This window comes from Benincasa hispida, chromosome 6 (genome assembly GCF_027475165.1).
Source record: "Benincasa hispida cultivar pf3 chromosome 6, pf3_genome.v1.1, whole genome shotgun sequence".
NCBI lineage: Eukaryota > Viridiplantae > Streptophyta > Magnoliopsida > Cucurbitales > Cucurbitaceae > Benincasa > Benincasa hispida.
Genome location: NC_143483.1, coordinates 5,832,559 through 5,844,899, shown reverse-complemented (window position 1 = coordinate 5,844,899; position 12,341 = coordinate 5,832,559). Strand labels below are relative to the sequence as shown.

At 37.7% G+C, this 12,341-nt stretch overlaps 1 non-coding gene across 1 annotated transcript; it reads right to left on the bottom strand.

Annotated features, from left to right (window-relative positions):
• Positions 1–1,369: 1,369 nt before the first annotated feature.
• Positions 1,370–1,476, bottom strand: LOC120080667 (small nucleolar RNA R71). The gene has a single exon (XR_005482617.1). It is a non-coding gene; the product is annotated as a small nucleolar RNA R71 (small nucleolar RNA).
• Positions 1,477–12,341: the final 10,865 nt, after the last annotated feature.

Sequence of the window (12,341 nt, the reverse complement as noted above, 5' to 3'; positions counted from 1 at the left end):
AGTCAAACTTTGACTGGCCTTATATTCAAATATGATTTGAATTTCGAGAAAATGAATGCAGATTCATGCTCGGGAGGTCAAAATTAGTCACCACGGAAAAAATCATAAAAAGTCAAAATGTTGATTTTTCGGTCAAAATTTGACTTTGACAAAATGACCATTTTGCCCTTTGACTAAAGTTAGTGGAAAAATCCAAACTTTTTATTAGATAATTCCACTAAAAGGATAGTGGGCTAGATGTTGGCTTATAGTGGAAACATCAAGCCCACTTAGATAGTGGATTTTGAGGTGTTGGGTTTTTATGAATTTGTTTCATGCAATTTTTGCATGGTTTTTTCTATAAATTTGGGCTTTCAATTTGGATAGAGAACTTTTGACAATTTTGCCAAAATTAGTTTCTAAATTGGGCTGTAAAAAATCACCATTTTTGAGAAATATCAAAACCCAAACCCAACTAAAAAAAAAATCCATCTCCTATTTCCATCTCTTTCTCTCTCTCTCGATTTCTTCATCCATCGGGTCCCACAACCCGGTTCTGAGTCCAGAGGATAGTAGGTCAGTTCTAGTGGTTGTCCGGTTTGTGTTCGAGCGGAGATAGAAGCATTTCAGGAGCTTCAAACGTACTATTTAAAAAAAAACCCTAATTAATTAATTTAGGGTTGTATGTTATTTTTGTGCAATTAACATAAAATTGGTCCTCAATTCCGCTACACATGCCTATTTTTCTATCAACGCTAACATCAAACCTCTTTGATCTTTGCAGCTTTCAACCTTTGTTGTATTGTCGTTCCACTTGTGAAGGAAAAAGCAAGTGTCGTATGAGCGAAGGACATACTCCTGAGCTCAAGTACGACCCAGAGATCGAAAGAACTTTTCACAAAAGGCAAAGAAACAGACGTAAACGGCAAGGAAGAGTTCATAGAATGGCTGAACAACCTGAGGAACAAGTAGCAAATGAAAACAACATATTGGCAAATCCTATCCTACTGGCAAATGATCACAATAGATCCATCCGGGACTATGCGTCACCAAACTTGTATAATTTCTCCCCAGGAATCATAAGACCAGCATTGGATGGATCAAGGTTCGAGATGAAGCCAGTAATGTTACAAATGATACAAACTGAGGGCAATTTATAGAACGGCATGATGAAGACCTGCATACCCATCTAAGAAGCTTCATTGAAATTTGCAACACTTTTGTGTTCCCTAATATTTCCCCAGAAGAGGTTTGACTCACATTATTTCCATTTTCACTACCCGATAAAGCAAGAAAATGGGCTTGCTCTCTCGAACCGGGAGAGATAACGTCATGAGTGCAAGTTGTGGAAAAGTTTATGAAGAAGTATTTCCCACCCACAGAAAATGCCAGAAGGAGGAAATTGATCACCAATTTTGAACAAGAAGAAGATGAATCGCTCAATGATGCATGGGCGAGGTTTAAGAGGCTAGTACGTGACTGCCCACACAATGGATTGCCGGATTGCCTCCAAATGGAGATTTTTTTTATCATGGACTCCACTCTGCATCGTAGACGACTGCCAATGCGGCAGCAGTAGGAGGTTTGCTGGACAAAACATATGATGAAGCAAAGAATATTCTTGATCGCATCTCGAAAAACCACGAAGATTGGCAAGAAAGCAATCAAAGAATGAAGCCCAAAGAAGGTAATGCGAGTAATAGTGCCATCGCATCATTACAAAATCAGATGAATGCAATGATAAACTTGTTGCAAGACATCGTAATAAACAATTCAGGAACTTAAAATGGGCAAGTCAATGCGATAGAGCAAACCAGCACCAACTGTGTTGTATGTGAAGAATCACATTCTTTTAAGGAATGTCCACGAAATACTCAACCAGTTTACTTTGTCAAAAACAATCCTTTTTCAAGCACTTACAACCCGGGGTGGCGAAATCACCCTAATTTTTTTTGGAAGAACAACCAATAACAAGGCAGTTAGCCTATGACTCAGAGAGAGGGACCGTCAAGATTTTTCCATATAACTAATGGACAATAGCAAGCTAGCAGCTCTCAAACACCATCCTCATCATCCCTAGAAAACTTGTTGAAGTAATACATCGAAAAGAATGAAATAGTCCTTCAAAACGAATCTACATCCATCCGCAATTTGGAAATTCAAATGGGGTAAATTGCAGGAGAGCTAAAGAATAGACCCCAAGGGACATTGCCTAGCTCAACTGAGCTTCCATGCAATCCAGGGAATACAGGGAAAGAACACTGCCAAGCAGTCACCCTAAGGAGTGGAAAGGCGATGATAGAAGTATGGAAGGAACCTCGCAAGACCGAGTCAAAGGAGTAACTTGCGATTGAATCAAAGAAATCTCTATTACAGACTTAATCAAAGGAGTCCGAAACTAGGGAACTAGAAGATGCGATCACCTTTAGCCTCCAAACCATGAAACATTGAAAGTACAGCTACCTCCATTTCCTCAAAGACTGAAAAAGAAACATAATGATGAAGGCCAGTATCAGCGCTTGCTAGAAATATTGAAACAATTGCACATAAATATTCCATTCATAGAAGCGATAGAGCAGATGCCGGTGTATGCAAAATTTTTAAAGGACATTATCTCGAAGAAGAGAAACACGGGAAGATTCGCCACGATGGTGTTGACACAAGAATCCAATACTATGATCCCACCAAAGATGCGCGACCCAGGCAGTTTCACAATACCCTACTCAATAGGAGAAATCTATATTCGTCAAGCATTATGTTATCTTTCAGCAAGCATAAACTTAATGCCCCTTTCAAACTTCAAAAGATTGAATGTAGGACAACTAACACCCATAATGGTGACTCTTCAACTCGTCGATAGATCCTTGGTGCACCCTTAAAGGAAATTAAAGGATGTCTTGGTAACAATAAATAGATTCATTCTACTTGTAGACTTCATTATCTTAGATTATGAGACAGATAAAGATGTTCCAATCATATTGAGACGACCATTCTTGTCTACTGGTCGTGCTCAAATAGATGTGCACAAGGGAGAAATCACAAAGAACATCAACGAAAAGAAGCTCAGGTTCAATATTATTAAGGAAATGAAGTTCCTAGATGGGGAAGGCTTATCAGACTTCGATGATGAACACACTTGTGCTGAAAAATGGGAGTCTGAGGAAGAGAATGAAGAAAGAGAGGATGTAACAACATCCATAGAGACTTGCCATGCGATAACAGAGATATTGAAGAATGAAGAAATGCTGAATTTGGATGAAGAAAGAAAAGCACAAAAGCCCTTTTTAGAGCAACCACCTACACTAGAACTAAAAACTCTAACAACCCATTTGAAGTACGTATTTCTTAGCTAGAATGAAACCTTACCAGTCATCATATCCTCTGCGTTACCTGAAGAAAAAGAAACTGCGCTACTCAGTGTTCTAAAGAAATATATTAAAGCAATCGGATGGACGCTCGCAGACATTAGATGTATTAGCCCGATGTATTGCATGCATCAAATCCGGGTTGAAGAAAATCAAAAGTGCTCAATAGAACCTCAGCGTAAAATGAACCCTGCGATGAAGAAGGTTGTCAAAAAAGAAATCATCAAATGGTTAGATGTCGGCATTATCTACCCTATCGCAGATAACACGTAGGTCAGCCCCGTGCAGTCTATTCCCAAGAAGGGTGGGATGATAGTAGTTCTTAACGCAAACAACAAATTGATCCCCATAAGGACCGTCACAGGTTGGCGAATTTGTATGGACTACAGGAAACTCAACGCGGCGACAAAAAAATATCATTTTCCCTTGCCTTTTATTGATTAAATGCTCGACCGATTATCGGGAATGATTATTTCTGCTTCCTTGATGGTTATGCAAGCTATAACTAAATTATGATTGCACCAGAGGATCAAGAAAAGACCACGTTCACATGTCCATATGGAACGTTCGCCTTTCGTCGCATGCCTTTTGGATTATGCAATGCTCCCAGTACGTTTTAAAGGTGTATGATGGTGATCTTCTCTGAGTACCTTGAAGACTCAGTTGAGATCTTTATGGGTGATTTCTCAGTCTATGGGCAAACATATGAAATCTGTCTACAAAACCTGGAGAGAATACTGAAAAGATGTGAAAAAACAAATCTGGTATTGAACTGGGAAAAGTGTCATTTTATGGTCAAAGAAGGAATTGTGCTCGGGCACAAGGTTTCAAGAAATGGGTTAGAGGTGGACAAAGCAAAAATTGAAGCTATAGAAAAACTTCCACCTCCAGTGAATGTAAAAGCTTTGAGGAGTTTCCTAGGACATGCAGGATTTTACAGAAGGTTTGTAAGGGACTTTTCCAAAATCGCTCGACCCTTGAATGCGTTGTTGGAAGCTGATAGATCCTTTGATTTTGATTCACACTACCTCAATGCATTTAAAACACTAAAGGACGCTTTGACTATAGCGCCAATTTTGATTGCACCTGATTGAGCAAAAATATTTTAACTGATGTGCAATGCCAGTGGATGCGATGGGGGTAGTCTTGGCACAAAAAGTAAAGACAATGTTACACCCCATCGCATATGCTAGCAGAACATTAAACTCCACACAGGTGAATTACACCACCATTAGGAAGGAACTTTTAGCAGTAATTTTTGCGATTGAAAAATTCAGGCCTTACTTGTTGGGTCAAAAGTGATAGTCCACACAAATCACTCTGCGATAAGATATTTGATGACCAAAAAAGATGCGAAGCCTAGACTAATCCAATGGGTTCTCTTACTCCAAGAATTTAATATGGAAATAATTGACCGAAAGGGAATAGAGAACCAGGTCGCTGACCATTTATCGCGATTAGAGAATCCAGAAGCGGATCGCATCTAGTCGGAGGATGCTGTTGGAGTTAATGCCTTAAAGTCTCGTGTCTTGTAGTTTGTAAACATTATGTATGGACGCTTGTATTGTTCATATATGATATTTACATCACATCTTGTATTTTGCTCATTTACTTGTTTTATTTGCTTTACCACAAACCAATAAACATAAAATCTCTGGTTATCTGTATGTGACTTAATCATGTATGTGGTGATACAAACGGATCATGTCTTGAGTGATAACCAAAATGGTCTGTAGTATATGGATAAAGAAGAGAAACCTTATCCTGGTAACGCTACGAACGTGGCCCGCTTTGTGGAATGGTCACAAATGTTGTGACTTGTCACAGATGGTCTAATCCTGATCATTCGTGTTGGGGACATGCGAGCGGGGGCATCCTATACAAAGAGTTTGTATAAGACCTGACGATGAAGTGATAACGTCTCGTTATATAACACCGTTCATGACAGAGACTTCATTTCATTAGGATGACCATAGGTAACATGACCTCAATTCTGAGTGAGTTGGGAACTCCTGCCATTGAGGGTGATTCTTTGATTTGTATGGGTGCGAGTGGCCAGATCGCCGATTCAAACCTACCATTTTGGGGATTCGTCTGATTTGGGAGCTGAAAAACTCAGCTACACAAGATGGAATTCACTCATTCTCCAAGGCAGGGGTAAATAGATTGATAGCTCCTTTAAGGGCTGATTCCGGGGCTTGAACGATTTGGTGCCATACACCTTCTCTTGGCCCGAGAGGTGTTCACACATACTTGGACTATGTTGTATTGTTCATTAAAGGAATCAATGGTAATTAAGGAGTGAGATGTAACTACAGGGGAAAAACGGTAATTTGGCTCAACTGTACTTACGAGCATCTGTGAAGGGTCATCGTACTTATGATTGGTTATATCCAATGGACATAGAAATATATCTGTGGTAAGAAGAGTTCAACTATTGGTCTTTAGTGGAATGCCTGACAGTTAACAGATGGTGGATCTCGTGGCTACAGAGTTTAGTTAGCTATTCACGTACCGTTGCAGCTTCAAGTCACAGATCTATTAGGTCCCTTGGGTAGCTTGGATAAAGTCCATGACCAGTATTTGGGTTAATTTGAAATGTTCAAATTGACAAGAGGAAAATCGATTATATATGATACAATTGGACTGGTTAATTATATATGATATAATTGGCTAAATGTATGAGATACATTATTTTGGAGGAAATTAGATATAAATATGATTTATATCAAGTAGAGGAGAAAATACTATAGTAGATATGTGATATCAAACTATAGGTTATAAATATAATATGATTATATTTATTAATTAATTAATTGATTGATTTTATGATAATTAATCCTTTTTCCACGTTCTGACGTGGGTTATTGGGCAGCGTCGGTTATGGTAACCGATGAGCTAAAATAAAAAAATGTTTTCATTTTGAATCATTCGATCGATCGTTGGTCTCTCGCCCAGAAAGAATTCGGAAGCGCGCGTTGGTGAAAGTAAACGATCGCTTGAGAGCCTATACGATAGCTTCTCCGCCTAAACAATCGTATACCTCGCGCCTAAACGATCGCACACTGTTTCCTATACGATCGGATAGCTTCTATAAACAATCGTATAGTATACTGATTTACCTAAACGATCGTATACCTTTTCCTAAACGATCGTTCAGTAAATCCTACACAATCATGTAGCTCCTCTATGCAATAAGCACTTCAGCTATACGATAGCATTGTTTTCTCTCCCATTTGCTTATCGCCTACACGACTCGTTTTTCTTCCGTCCTCTACCAAATTCACCGAAGCCTACCCTTTGGGTTTTCATTCCGAGAATACTCAGGGCTCATTAGTGGTGGTGTCGGCCCCGTTGCGGCGTTCGTGTTTGCATTGATCGTGTTGTTGCAGTTGACATTCCCGCCGGGCGTTGGTAAATCTCTTGGAGGGTTTCTGCTGCGTTGGAGTTCCGGAGTATGAAGATAGTCTTCAACTGGTGTGGAACTCTTTCCCTGTTATTTATCTTGTTCTGAGCATGCCGTTAATTAGAATTTGATTGCATATGTGTATGTGTTGAATTTATATTGTTACATTTCGGTCACAGTGAGATCGGAGCGATTCGAACGCGCTCATGGAACTCATCGATATTAGATCCTTCAGACGCATAATTTCCTGATGAGTTGTAGCTTAAGATTGAAAAACTACCCTGGTATGCAGATATTCTCAACTTCTTGGTCTGCAAACAATTCCCTGAAAAACTACACACCCCATCAAAAGAAAAGGCTCATTTATGAATGTAAATTTTACTACTGGGACGATCCGAATCTCTACAAAAGGAGACCAAACCAGATATTGAGACTCTGTGTTCTAGAAACTGCTTTCCATCGCATATTGTTTCAATGTCAGGAATCACCCTATGGAGGGCATTTTGGTGGACAGCGCACAGCAGCAAAAGTTTTGCAATGTGGGTATTACTGGCCCACTCTATTTAAGGACGCATGAGAATACTCCATGACATACGATAAGTGGAAATGCACTGAAAGCATTTCAGAAAAAAAATGCGATACCAATGAACATCATATTGGAGGTAGAATTATTCGACGTTTGGGGAATAGATTTCATGGGACCATTTCCATCATCAAATGGTCATAAATACATTCTATTGGCTATCGACCATGTTTCTAAATGGATTGAAACTGTTTCATGTGTTGCAAATGATGCGGCAACAGTCTTTAAGTTCTTGCAGAAAAACATCTTCACTCGTTTTGGCACCTCATATGCCATCATAAGTGATGAAGGAACCCACTTTGTGAATCGCATTGTTAGTAAACTTTTGATCAAATATAATGTCCACCATAAGATTGCCACCGCATATCATCCTCAAAAAAATGGGCAAGCAGAGGTTTCTAACAGAGAAATTAAGTCAATCTTAGAGAAGGTGGTGAACCCATCGCAGAAAGATTGGGCCATGAAACTGGATGATGCCTTGTGGGTATATCAGACTGCTTATAAAACACCCATAGGCATGTCACCATATGCGTTGGTATTTGGAAGGCTTGTCATCTGCTGTTGGAACTGGAACATAAGGCAATGTGGGCAGTTAAGAAACTTAACTTTGATCTTAAGGCTGCAGGAGAAGAGAGAAAACTTCAGCTACTAGAGCTGGGCGAGTGGATATTACAGGCATATGAGAATTCCAAAATTTACAAAGAACGCACTAAGCGATGGCATGATAAGCATCTTTGCGAGAAAAACCTCAAAGTAGGTCATAGGGTATTACTGTTCAACTCTAGGTTGTGTCTCTTTCCTGGAAAACTGAAGTCGCGTTGGTCTGGGCCTTTCATAATCAAGGAATTATTCTCGCATGGAAGGGTGGAATTGACTAATGAAGATGGGACCAACACATTTAAAGTGAATAGACAAAGAGTAAAGATGTATCATGGAGGATATTTCCAACGCGAGAAAACCTCCATTGACTTGGGTAAGCCAAAATAAAGAAGAAACACTTAGTCCCTATGATGATAAGCGACATACATTCATCTGGGACGAAGTATATCCTTTTAAGTATCCTTTTTGTTTTTCTTTCAAGAATCTATTCTACTATTTGCATATTTACTACTCTTTATGATTGCCAACTCTTTTCTTCGTACTTCTAATCTTTTTTATTTCATCATTTTGATCGCAATAAACGAATGTGACGAATAATGCGATGGGCTTAAAACATGCGATCGGTTGAGCTTTCATTGAAAAAAAAAATTATCAGCCCATCACAGGAAAGGATGCGATCACAATGATGCGGGCGAAAATTAAATTTGGGGGTTGTGTCCTTTCTTGCCTCATCTTATTTAAATTTTTGTATTTCTCACTTTAATTTAATATTGCTGAATTCTACTATCACATTCTCGCTCGTTTAGCTCAATTATGAATTTTTTATTACTTAATTTGGTCGCCGCATTCATTCTTTACCCATTATGACTTCAATGATGAAATATATGCTTCTTTTCTTATCACATAAACTAGCACCAGATTAATTTCAGAACAATCGATTCACAAAACATTTCTAAAATTTAGTGGTCTACCAGCTTTACTTCAAAACTATTTTTACAAAATTTTCTGAGTCCATAGCATGAATTATTTTATCTTCAACAATGAGGACATTGCTGCATGATAAATTTTTATTTTTATTTTGGGGGGGAGGGGTGTTATTTTTAGCCTCGTTATTTTTAGGACTTCATTTCATTTCAATTTTTTTTAAAAAAAAAATCGTTGAGATTGGATCACGCTCGTAGTTGGATGTCCGCATGACACCCATTGGGGCAAGCCAAAACGAAGGTGGGAATCATGATCAACGTAGAAGATAAGTGATCACAACTCCGCTGCCAAATAAAGAGATGGGCATGAGTTTTGACTGAAAAGAGCGCCTCGCTCGTAGTTGGATGTCCCCATGACACCCGTGGGGGCAAGCCAAAACGAAGGCTAGGCACTCGGATCAGCGCAGGATCACAAAACAAATATTTGAATCATGTAAAGGCAGAAACCGCTTGAACACCCCGATTTGATAAAATTTGAAATAAATCATGCGATGTCCTGGGAAATGAGAGAAAATTTTTTTTTAAAGATTAAGCTCGCAGTCCCTAAAGGTTAGAAATATTTTAGGAACATATTAGGATAGAAATTAATAAGGCATTGGTTCAACGATTTGAATAAGGCACCATGTGAAGCCTAAGTAGGGTGAAGGCAATTGAAATTTTGAGAAATCTTTAGTTTATGCTTGAGGGCAAGCATTGTTTTAAATTTGAGGTGTGATAACTGGTAGAAATACAAGTTATTAAAGCTCAAATTATTAAAACAATGGGAGAAAATGATGGTAAAATAGGTAATATTATGATTGAATGCGACAAATTAAAAGAAAATTGTGATTGCTAACGCTCATCGCATAAAAACAGTTAAATTGCGTTATTCTGTGCAGGTACAATGTGATGGCGCACTTGAGTTTGCGTTCCAAGGGCACAATGCGATGGTGCATTTGAGTTTGCAATACAAGGGTACCTCGAAGATGATTGCGTAAAGACCTTACATAAAGGCGACAACATAATGAAACATGATGGAACGTAAAGCTGATAACAGTCAATTCGGGAATACAGTTGATGGCCGTTGAAAGACCATACCATTGCAAATACATTGAACTTCCGCTCACTATCAGACGGCACAACAGGGTATGGAAATTAATGTTGCCCATCCACGCAATCATTAGTGAGAAGAACTACTTTGTCTAAGAAGTCTATAAGTACTAATTCCTACGAAACCCAAAAAGAGGAGTGCACGAGGAAGCAAGGCAAAGCCGAGGGAAGGGGATTCTTGAGAAGAAATTAATTATTGGAGAGGTCGAAAGGCTGTCGAAAATAGCACGAAGGAGAGACACCCAACCTTTGCGAGAGAAAGATTCTACAATTCGGGAAAGAGTTGAAGTGATAAGAGAAGTGTAAAAAGCCAGAGGAAGCAAAACGTTTCTTATCTGGCTTGATACTTCTTACACTATTTATAGTTTTGTACTTAAACACTTTATTTGCAAAAATGGAAACTTCATTTCAATTTATGTTCAGTCTCTCCACACCATGCATGAGTAACTAAATTTATGAATGGGTTGAGAAGTACTTAGCTGGCATGACTTAAGCTATGCACTTTATGCGATCATCTTGTCTTATGTATGCTTCATTCATCAATTGGAGTACTTGAGAGAGTAGTCTGAAGACAGAATCTAAGCTTGAGAGAGTCGGATTAGATCGCATAAGCAAAAGTAGAGACTTAGAAATAAGTTCTAACTGCTACATTCCATACACATTGCATGCATCCTAGAAATAGGAAGTGTGGCATTATGCATTAAGAAATGTAGTGCTTTATATTTTTGTATAGCATGATCGCATGACTTGTACAAAATCTTAAGAAATGCTAGCTAAATCTCTTCTCAACCCTTTCATCGCATACTTATTACAACACATCCTTTCATCGCTCTACATTTTATTTCCATCGCATTAGAAAATCTAAGTTAAATCACCATCTACGTCTTTATCACCATTGCAATAGGATCAGAGAGTCCGTCACATATCTATTTAGTAATCCTTGCGTTCGACCCTGGATTTACCAGGACCCTAAGAAGGTTTATACTTGGGCTTTGTTAGGAAAATTTGCATGATCATCGCATCCACAGATCCTTACATTGCATGATAAACCAACGCATCATTACACAAAATAAAATTCACTCCTTCCCTAATGTCAGGGTAAGTAGATAAATTGTTCCCTTTAAGGCTGATTAAGGGGCTTGAATAATGTAGTGTCACACCCTCTCTTAGCCCAAAAGGGATTTGGTCATAGTTGGACTGTGACTTATTGTTCATTAGAGGGATCAATGATACTTAAAGTTAGATGTAACTATAGAGACAAAATGGTAATTTTGGCCCAATTGTACTTATAAGCAATTTTTGAAAGATCATGTACTGTTGACTGGTTATATCCAATGGACACAGAAATATATCTGTAGTGCAAAGAGTGTAGCTGTCGGTCTTTAGTGGAGTGACCAACAGTTAATGGATATTGAATAATTTAATTAAATGAGTTTAATTAATTATTTAAGTACCATTAGAGCTTTAATCTACAGGTCCATAAGGTTCCCTCTGTAGCTCAACTAGGATTATTGAGAATTAATTTTGGATTCGTTTGAATTATTTAAATCAATTTAAGGAATTAATTATATATGGTATAATTAATATAATGTATTTGATACATTATAATATAAATTTTATTTTGAGAGGAATTAAATATTTGAATATGATTCAAATATTAATTATATGGATTGGATTTATATAATTAAATTTAGTACAAATGTGATTGATATTAAATACCACAAATGATTGAGAAAATTAAAAATTATAGGTTATGTTGTATTTGATACAATATAAAAACTATAACTTATGTGTTATATTTGATATATTATATAGATTCATATATGATAAGGTAGTTATCATATATTTATATATAAATTAAATATTTTATTTAATATTCTATTAAATTATTTATTTAATTTATTATTTGAATTTAATATTGGGAGGAATTGTCACTCCCTTCCCTTTAATTCTCTCAGATCGTGGAAGTGGGAAGGGGATTCAGTTTTTACATTCTTCATCTTCTTCACAGAAGGTTGACCGACTCTCTATGTTTTTTAAGAACTCTCCCAACGTGTTCTTCCAGCCCCTGCAAAATCGTCTCAAACTTCTTCTTCTCTCTCCCAAAAGTAGCAAAGCCCATACCTCCTGCTAATTCTCTATCTAAAAGAGAATAAAAAAAGGTTCTTCTTGTGATGTTGTCTTGTGTTTTTCGAGGAATGTTCGTGAAGAAGAAGGATTACATGAATAACGGTTCTTCAAGGGTAAGCACTTTCTAACTCAAATTATTTTCTACTTGCATGCTGTAAAATTATTTATTGAATTGCATAATTTTTGTTCTATAAAGTTTGTATTCT